This window comes from Gordionus sp. m RMFG-2023, chromosome 2 (genome assembly GCF_954871325.1).
Source record: "Gordionus sp. m RMFG-2023 chromosome 2, tfGorSpeb1-WG-v2, whole genome shotgun sequence".
In the NCBI taxonomy this organism is placed as follows: Eukaryota; Metazoa; Nematomorpha; class Gordioida; order Chordodea; family Parachordodidae; genus Gordionus; species Gordionus sp. m RMFG-2023.
This window is the reverse complement of record NC_088776.1, coordinates 30,832,576-30,842,398: the sequence shown is the minus strand read 5'-3', so window position 1 is coordinate 30,842,398 and position 9,823 is coordinate 30,832,576.

Sequence of the window (9,823 nt, the reverse complement as noted above, 5' to 3'; positions counted from 1 at the left end):
AGATCATCTACATCTGAAGAAGTAAGTACTATGGACATAATATTCTTAAAATAAATTATAAGATTAATAATATCATTATTAACATTTAATTTGAATTCTGATTGAATATTAATTTCGACAAAAAATTTAACAACGAGAATTTAAAATAAAAATGAAGGCAGCGGTTAATATGAATAACTCGGATTAAATTATTTATATTAATAATTAAAAAATAAATAAAAGTAATTTTATAATACAATAAAATATGTTTTTCTTTGTTGATATTTTTTAAGAAAAAATATAAAGTATTGAGTAACGTTTTGCGTTACCGTTACTCAAAAAAAGAAACTCGTTACCGTTACTCGTTACCTCTAGAAGAAGGTAACGAATGGCGTTACTTTTTTGACGTTACTTCACAGCACTACTACTAACATTACATTTCAAGAATGGCGTAGTCAATAAAAAGTCTACCGGATACAAACCTGTGTTACAATTGGTATGACTTATTTAAAGAATTTCAAAACACACAACCAAATTTAACATCAATCAATGTTATTAACAACAATAGGATGTGATACTTACAAAATACTGGTAAAAATATGTGCACTTGGATAGTCCGGGAAACAAAGAGGTACATAAAATTTTAATCAAATTTTTTTTATTCCAAACCTAATATAATTGTAAAGAGATATAATTTTTATCAATATAATCAAAAAATGAGGGAAAATTAATAAACCATACAAAATCTTCGAAAATGAGCAACGACTTGTGAATTTGGGAAAGTTTAAATACTGCATTAAGAGATAAATTTATATTCGGAATAAAAAATCCTAAAAGTTTACAAATTACAAGGATGGTATAGACATAAATAAAGCTATTCAAATAGCTGCTGCAGAAGAAACAGCTATAAAAATTACAAAATTAATACAAAATGATGAAACTAAAATCGCTCAGTTAGAATAGGAACTTAATGATAATACAAATAGAATTAAAAAAAGTTAATAATGAAAATGATAAACAATCAAAATCATATAATAAATATAATGCGAGCTACAAAAAACCAAATCCCTGTCATTCCTTGAAACCATAGAAGGAAAAAATTTCTTATCGAGGATGCCACTTGTTATAAATGCAAGCAAATTGGGTACCTCTGTAGATAATAAATGTATAATTTTATTAATAATACAAATATAATCCAGAATTATGGGTGGATATTAAAATAAACAACAACGATATCAGAATGGAATTAGATACTGGAACTGGGGTAAGCATAATAAACGAAATAGAATGAAATATAAACTTAATCGTCCTGGATTAACAAATTATGCTAAATCTTAAAAGCTATACAGGGACTAACCACTATTAGGTCAGACTATAGTAAAAGTGTAAAGGACGAACATTAGAACTACTACTCACAATTACAAAAGGATATACAATAATCTAATTGGAATAAACTGGATAACTAAATTTCCAAAAATGACTGAAATACCTGAAAGGGCCATACAAATAAACAACATTAATATACAAAATGAATTTCCTCAATTATTTATCAAAGAATTGGGCTGTTTGAAAGATTTTAAGGCACAAATATAAGTGAAAAACGCGAAATTAATTTTCTGCAAATCAGGCCTAACCATACGCATTAAAAGAGAAAGTTGAAGAAGATTTAGACAGATTGTAAAAATAGGAGTAATAGAAAAATTTAATCATTCACTTTATGCATCACCCATAGTAATTGTTCGAAAACATTACGAATTTGCGGGGATTTTAAAAGAACTATAAATCACCCAGTACCACAAGATTTATTAGCCAGTTTGGGAAAAGGAGAGAAATTTTCAATATTGGATCTCTCAGTTGCCTATTTTCGAATTAAAGTGGGGGAAGTGTCCCAAAAATATCTTGAATCAATACGCATAGAGGATTATTTAAATATACAAGACTACCTTTTGGTAGCGTCTTCTCCAGAAATATTTCAACGAACCATCGAGAATTTATTAAAAGATTTTGAAGGAGTAGCTTGTCATTTAGATGATGTTATAATCGTGAAAAGTAGAGAGAAGCACGAAACAAATTTAAAAAAGGTACTTGTAGACAAAAAATGGAATCAAGTTAAATATAGAAAAATGTAAATTTTTCAAACAAAATGTCGAGTACTTTTTGCAACTACAGAAAAAAATACTGAGGCAGTAAAAAAAGCACCAGAACCAACAAATTTTAACAATTACAGTCATTTCTAGTTCAGACATACTATTCAAAATTTATTTCAAATTTATCCGACAAAGCCAAACCATTATACAAATTATTATAAAAAGCAGTAGTTTGGAGATGGACAAATGAATGCAAAGACGCGTATAAAAAAATAAAGCAAGAAATAAATAGTACTCCAATATTACAATATTATGATCCAAAATTACCCATTATATTAGCAACATATGCGTCAGCCATAGGGACCAATTTCATTGGCCTCAAGAAAGGTAAATGCAGCTGAGAAAAATTATAGCCAAATAGAAAGAGAAGCTCTTGCCTGGGGTTACAAAATTCAGAGAATTTATACATGAAAAAGAACGTTAACAGATCCCAAGCCATTAATGAGTTTATTTCATCCAAGAAAAGATATATCAACAACATCTACTTCCATAATACAAAGATAGACATTATTATCAGTTACCAATATGAAATAGAATTTAAAAGTAGTCGATAACTAGCCAATGCTGACATGCTATCTCGATTACCTATAGAGGGAACCAGGGATGTGAACCCGGACCCGGACCCTGAACCCTCTGAACCCTCTGAACCCTCGTATTTTGGCTGAACCCGAACCCGGACCCGAAACCTTTTAAAAAGTGGAGGGTTCAAGGGTTCAGGGTAAAAATTTTAACAAATAAATTTTTTTTTTAAATAATGTAAAAATATAATTTTTAAAAAATAATATAAAACTTTTATAATTTTATTAATTTTTTTCGTGTAATCATTTATTTTATATTCGCGCTTTTCTTTTGATTTTCTTCCTGGACTTCATTTCATTTTATTTAGAGATTGATACCATAAATTATTTTCTAGTGTAAGTAATAATATTTTATTATGTAAATTTAATAATATGCTTTTTGCCTAAAAAAAAGCATTCATATTCAAATGTCTGAGGAGAATTTGATGAATGCTTTAGTTGAGCTTGTTACAATAAATGGAAGACCTTTCAATATTATTGAGGATTCTGGTTTAAAAACAATTATTGATCCTATTAGTAAGGCAATTGGAACATCAATTAAACGTTTTAAAATTAAGGACTTAGTGGTTGATGAATCGAAAAAAATACAAGCAAAAATTATAAAAGAAACAAAAAACAAATTAATTTCATTAAAAATAGATTCCGCCCAAAGATTAGGGAGAAATATTTTAGGAATAAATATACAATATATTAAAGGAAATAATATAATCTTAAGAAATTTAGCAATGAAGGAGATTAAAGAAAGTTCAACTTCTGAAAATATAAAAAGAATGATAATAGAAACTTTAAATAAATTCCATATTCCTTTAAGAAACGTTTATACCATTACTGCTAATCTAGTCAAATCTATTAAATTATTAAATGAATGTTCATTGGACGAAATGGATGATATAGATATAAATAATGATGATAATAATTTTAGTGAATTTGACATACCGGAGATAATAAAAGATTTTTCCACGAAGATATACTGTATCAGATGTGCAGCCCACACACTACAATTAGCTATTAATGATTCCCTCAAAAATAATATCTATAAAACTATAATTGACAAAGCAAGGGATGTTGCTAAATATTTAAGAACTCCTACAATTGTACGAATATTAAAATCCATGAAAAGGCAAATGGCAATATTAGATTGCACAACCCGTTGGTCCTCAAACTGTATGATGCTAGAGCGATTAATAAGTTTAAAAGATTTAAGTGATGATTTTATTATAGGATCATGTGAAATCATTTTGTCAGAGGATGATTGGAATCAAATCAAAGACCTTACTAGGGTGTTGGTTCCTTTGAAAATTACTACATTACGATTGCAGTCAGAACAGTTGTGTTTATCCGATTTTTATGGCATATGGGTGAGATGTCGATTAGAATTAGAAAAATTTACAAGTTCCTTTTCATACGAAATATTAGAAAACATGAAAATACGAGAGCAACAATATTTGAAAAATAGTGTTGTGTATGCCTCAATATATTTAGATCCTCGATATCAAGTTCTATTAAGTATTGAGCAAAAGCAAATGGCAATAGACCATCTCGACGATTTATGGCATAACCATAACTCTATTATTAACAATATATTGGAGGCTTCAACATCTAATGGTTGTAGCGATAGTAATGATGATAGTAATATTGACGATCTCGAAATTTTATTATTAGATAGAGAAAAAAAAATAAAATTATCATCAGGATCAGATAGAAAGGTGAAAAAAATATCGATTGTATCTTTAATTGAAAAATTCTCAGAAGTTAAGAGAATTAATAGGGATAAAAATATTTTAACATTCTGGGAGGAAAATTCTCTAATATATCCTGAATTGTATACCTTGTCTAGATTCGTCATGGCTGTACCGGCGACACAGGTACAATAATTTATATATTATAAAGATAACTATCTATTTTAGGTTAGCGTAGAACGTGGATTTTCTTCTTTGAAATACATATTGTCTAATTTACGTGGAAATCTCAAGGATGATATTTTAGAAGATATTATGATCGTTCGATTGAATAAAATATTTAAAATTTAAATTATTTCATTTTGAATTATGAATGTGTATATATATTGAGTATAATAAAAATGAATGAAAAAAAAGTCTTATTTTGAGTCATTATTTTTATGTTCCCTGGACCCGAACCCTGGACCCGGGTCCTTTAAAAATTTATAACAGGACCCGAACCCGGACCCGGACCCTTTTTATTTGTTGAAGGGTTCACATCCATGGAGGGAACCACAATATCAAAAGAAGCAACATTAAATCAAATACAGGTGGGAGAACAAACACCTTTAAATGCAAGCGAGATTGAAAGAAACATAATGCAAGATGATGTACTCTCTAAAGTATACAGATATACAATAGACGGATGGCTAATAAACTATGATACATAATTAATATAACCAAAGAAGAGAGGAAATCACAACAGAGAGAGTTTGTTTACTATGGAGAACTAAAATGATAATACCACAACAATACCGAAACGTGTTAGACATGATATATCAAGGAGATATTGGAATGTAAAAATGAAGATGAGAGCAAGACAAAACGCGTGGTGGCCTAATATAGACCAAGATATAGAAACATGGGTCAAAAAATGTAGAGAATTCCAGGAATTACACGATATGCCTCAAAAAACACGAATTCAAAATTGACCAAAACCAAGGCACCTAGTACATATTGTTTATGGTGGACCATTTCAAAATCATTATTGGTTGGAAGTGATAGATGCTAGGAGTAGCTGGCCAGAAATAGTTCCCATCACTGGTACTACCAAAATCACGATAAAAATACAGATTCGGATCTCCTAAGATAATCGTTTCTGAAAAGGACCACAATTCTTCAATGATGTCAAAAATAATGGAATAAAATTAGTGCACGGAAGTACACACCATTCTCAGACTAACGGCATGGCTGAACGTTTAGTTCGAACCTTTAAACAAAGCATGAATAAAAGCAACGAGGGGTTTTAGAAACCAGTCTAGCTATTTTTTTCAACAATCACCAAAATACACCAGGGGCAGAAAATGAACAAAATCACGCCTAAATACTACTAAAAATTAAACCTAGAGGATTGTTAGACCAAATATTCGAACGGGAAAACAAAAAAAGAGAAGTTAACTACACTCAAAAATTCGAGATAAATGAAAATGTATGGTGGCGCGTTTACTATAATAAAGAAAAAAAAATGGGAAAAAGCCAATATTAAAAGCATATTTGGATCACTACGATATGAAGTAAGTATGGAGGGTAAACGATTATACGTCATGCAGATAAATTAAGGAAAATGACCTAATAAGAAGTAGAATAGAGAACCTAAGGGATAGTAAACAATAACGATGAACGGAAGCTAAAAGAGAGGGAGCAAAATGATAGAAGTCAAGAAGCTGAAGGAAGTCTTGCACAAAAGTTAGAAACTACAAGTCAAGATTGATATCCGAATAGAATACGAACGAAATATTAGTGGGGATAAATGATATGTAGTGAATTGTTTTTATTGTTATTTTTGTAAAATATTTATTTTCATTATTATATTATTATATGAATTTGAATAAGAAAAAGGATATAATTTTTAATATGAAATAAAAGAAAAATCATTTGTAAGAATTATTCCTGACATTAAATTTCTATTACTACTAACATAACATTTCAATTAGTTTATTATATTTTCTTAATTTTCAATTCAAGATAGCAGACAACGGCGGCCTATATCGGATTACAACTTAGAGAGGTGTATTAGCTTGGTGTCCAATTAATATCATTATTACTTGTATATAATTTATAGCTACAATAATTAAAATCATTATGAGAAAAAAGTTTATCTGAATGTCATAATAAAAATAAATTTTTTTCCAATACCTTGATATTATAAATGTATTATTGTTTACCCCGATGAAGGTAAAATATAATTAAATGATAAAAATTTTACATTTGTCATTAGCTTCCATATATTCTTATATTTTGATCGATTTGATTCCCCTAAAGTTATTTATTTTAAATATTTATTTATTACTCTTTGATTATTTTATTCTTTTAATTCATCTCGATATATTAATTTTGATTTAACAAAAAAATATGGGTAGAAAGAAAGCCAAAACAAGAACTGATAAAATACCAACACCGTCCGCAAGCTCAAATACTAAAATTATAAAAAATATTGGACATGAAAAATATATAACGAGCAAAGAATTATCTATAAAATTAAGACAATATTCCCAACTCAACGCCTGGGGAAAAAATTTTTTTTATAAGGAAAATGAATCAAATAGTACTGCCTCGTGGAGGAATTCCAAAGAATATCGGAAGTTATATAATGTGTTTAGAAATTTTCTGGCCTTCATTTATTTGTCATTTAAGGCAATATTTAGTAATTATCTTTCTTATTTTAGACAAGACGATTCTTATAAAGTCTGGTAATTATAACTATAAATTTATCTTAAATAAAATATTTCTTCTATTTTCTACCAGGACGCTAGAAAGCGAATCTGAGGAAGAGCGAGAAAAAAGTGATATATATGATTCGGATGATGAGGAAAAGCAGGAAAAAACGAAAGGATATTATAAAGGTCTCTAAATGAATAAATATAAAGCTAACCAGTATCTTTAGCTTTTCAATTATTTTTTTTTGATATATTTTCTAGTAATATATCTTAAGTATTTATATTTTTAATTTTATTTTGTAATTTAAATTTAAACATATGATTTTTTATATATCTAAAACATGAACATAGGTGGTTATCATCCAATTATTTTAGGCACGTTATTAAATCAACGATATCATGTTATCCGAAAATTAGGTTATGGCCATTTTTCCACTGTTTGGTTAACATGGGATATAAAGTAAGTCTTTCATAAACAAATTTTTATATTATTTTCATTTCGTTCGATTCAAACTTTAAAATTTTACAAAATGGAATTACAAATTGTAAAACTGAATCCTTTTTAAAAAGCAAAATATGTTTTTTTTTCTTCCATTTTTTTATATAAAATTTAAAATCTTTATTTCCAAATTCAATATTGAAAGGACAGGCAATAAGATAAATCTTAGATTATAAATATTAAAAATATTCGTATCTAAAAATTATACATCCTATTTATAAAAAATATATATTAAAAAAATATATTTAAAAAGAAAAATAAAACTATTTAAAAAAAAACTATTTAGGTCAAGTCGAATGGCTTAATGACCCTTGTATAGTTATATAGTTGAATCGGCAAATTTCTATCGGTATTCTTTGTTGTAAGTAGAAACAAGCGCGTACGCAGGAATTTGGTTTGGGAGGGGGGGGGGGATAATAAAATTTTTTAAGAAATATTATTGTTTTTTAAAAATGTCAAGCATAAATTTATTAGGACTAATAACTATATTTAATACACAATTTTAAATTAATGTAAATTATAAAAAAATTATATGTAAAAATAACTTAAATGACTCATAAACAGAGATCCAAACCGAACTTGAACTGAACCGTTAAACCGTTAAAAACCGGTATTTTTAATCGAACCTAAACCGAACTTAAACCTCTAAAAAAATTTCTAGCTAAACCTGAACCGAACCGCTAAAATGCCTCTGAACCGGTTCCTGTCTCATAATTTTATGCTTATAAAATAATATGTAAGTTATTATTAGTAGTATATTGCAAAAATTTTAATTATATTCAAATTGTTTTAAAAATTATTAGAAATCACATTTGATTGATAAACGTCAGTCATAATTTTTATAAACTTTAGTATATTGCCATTTTACAACATTTTTTAAATATTTTAAGCTAAGCTTATAAATGATAATGCCAAGAAAAAAATTAAATCTAATATATAAATTATTTATATATAGTATTATAAATGACACATCAAATCTGATATCATATTGGCAATGCCAGCTACCCAAGTTAGTGTGGAAAGATGTTTTTAACAATAAAATTTATATTATCTCCTTATAGATTTGAGTGAGACGAATTTTGAAAGTATATTAATTGTGCGGCTTAATAAAAAAATTTTAAGTAATTGTTCATATTAAAATTAATCATTGATAAATTTATTTGTTATATTTATAAATAAAATATTATTTTATAATGTGCAATTAATAAAAATGAAGGTTTTTATATTAATTATGAAATAAAATAAAAAATTTCCTTATACATAATCCTAATCTAGGTTTGAATACAGAAGTGTTCAAACCGGTTTTTAGAGGTTCGAACCGAACCGATATTTTTATTTTTTGCTAACCAAACCTGAACCTTGAACCGTTATTTTTAGACGAACCTGAACCGAACCGATATTCGTTTCAGTTTGGATCCCTGCTCATAATAGAAATTTGAATTTTATGAGCCTTTAAAATTTATATATAAAATATAAAAAATTTAAATGTTGGAAATATAAATTAATACACAAAAAATTTCTTAGGAATAATTGTATTTTGTATGTTATATATTTACAATGTAAAATCCAATCTTCGTTGGGATTGAGCTAATTTTTCAATTATCTCATCCTTGCTTGTCGTCAAATGCCTATGAATATTCAATAGATTCAAACCTTTCAATCTACAGAAGTTGTACTTCTTTGTATGTTTTTCAGAGACCGGCAGGCCCGGTATTTTAATCTATTTAAATATGCCCGAGCCAGGCATTTTAAAAAATCCGGGCCGGGCCTGAAAATTTTATTTTAAAAAAGCCGGGCCGGGCCTAAAATTTTTTTAAGAAAACCCGGGCCGTGCCCTGCAAATGGTACCTCTGCAGAGCTTTGTTATTCTTTTTAAAAAAGAGAATGTTCTCTCATTAGTTTACTAATGGAAAGATTTGCTAATATATATAAACCCTTTTAATACAATGGGAATATAATCTAAAAAGTGTTTGAAATAATGCAAAGCATCCATAGCATTTTTTGGAACTATATCAACCATAGTTAATCTTATAAACATAGTTATTCAGCTAATAGGCATCATAAGATACTTTAACATCTTCATGATAAAAATCTAACAAATATTTTTTTTTCTAACACCATCTGAAAAAGGTTGGGAAGGCTTTTGTTGAAGATATTTGCAGATTGGTAAGTGCTGCATAATGAATTAAAAACCATTCATTTTATAAATGTATTTGTATCTAAAATATACCTTCTATTTATCCTA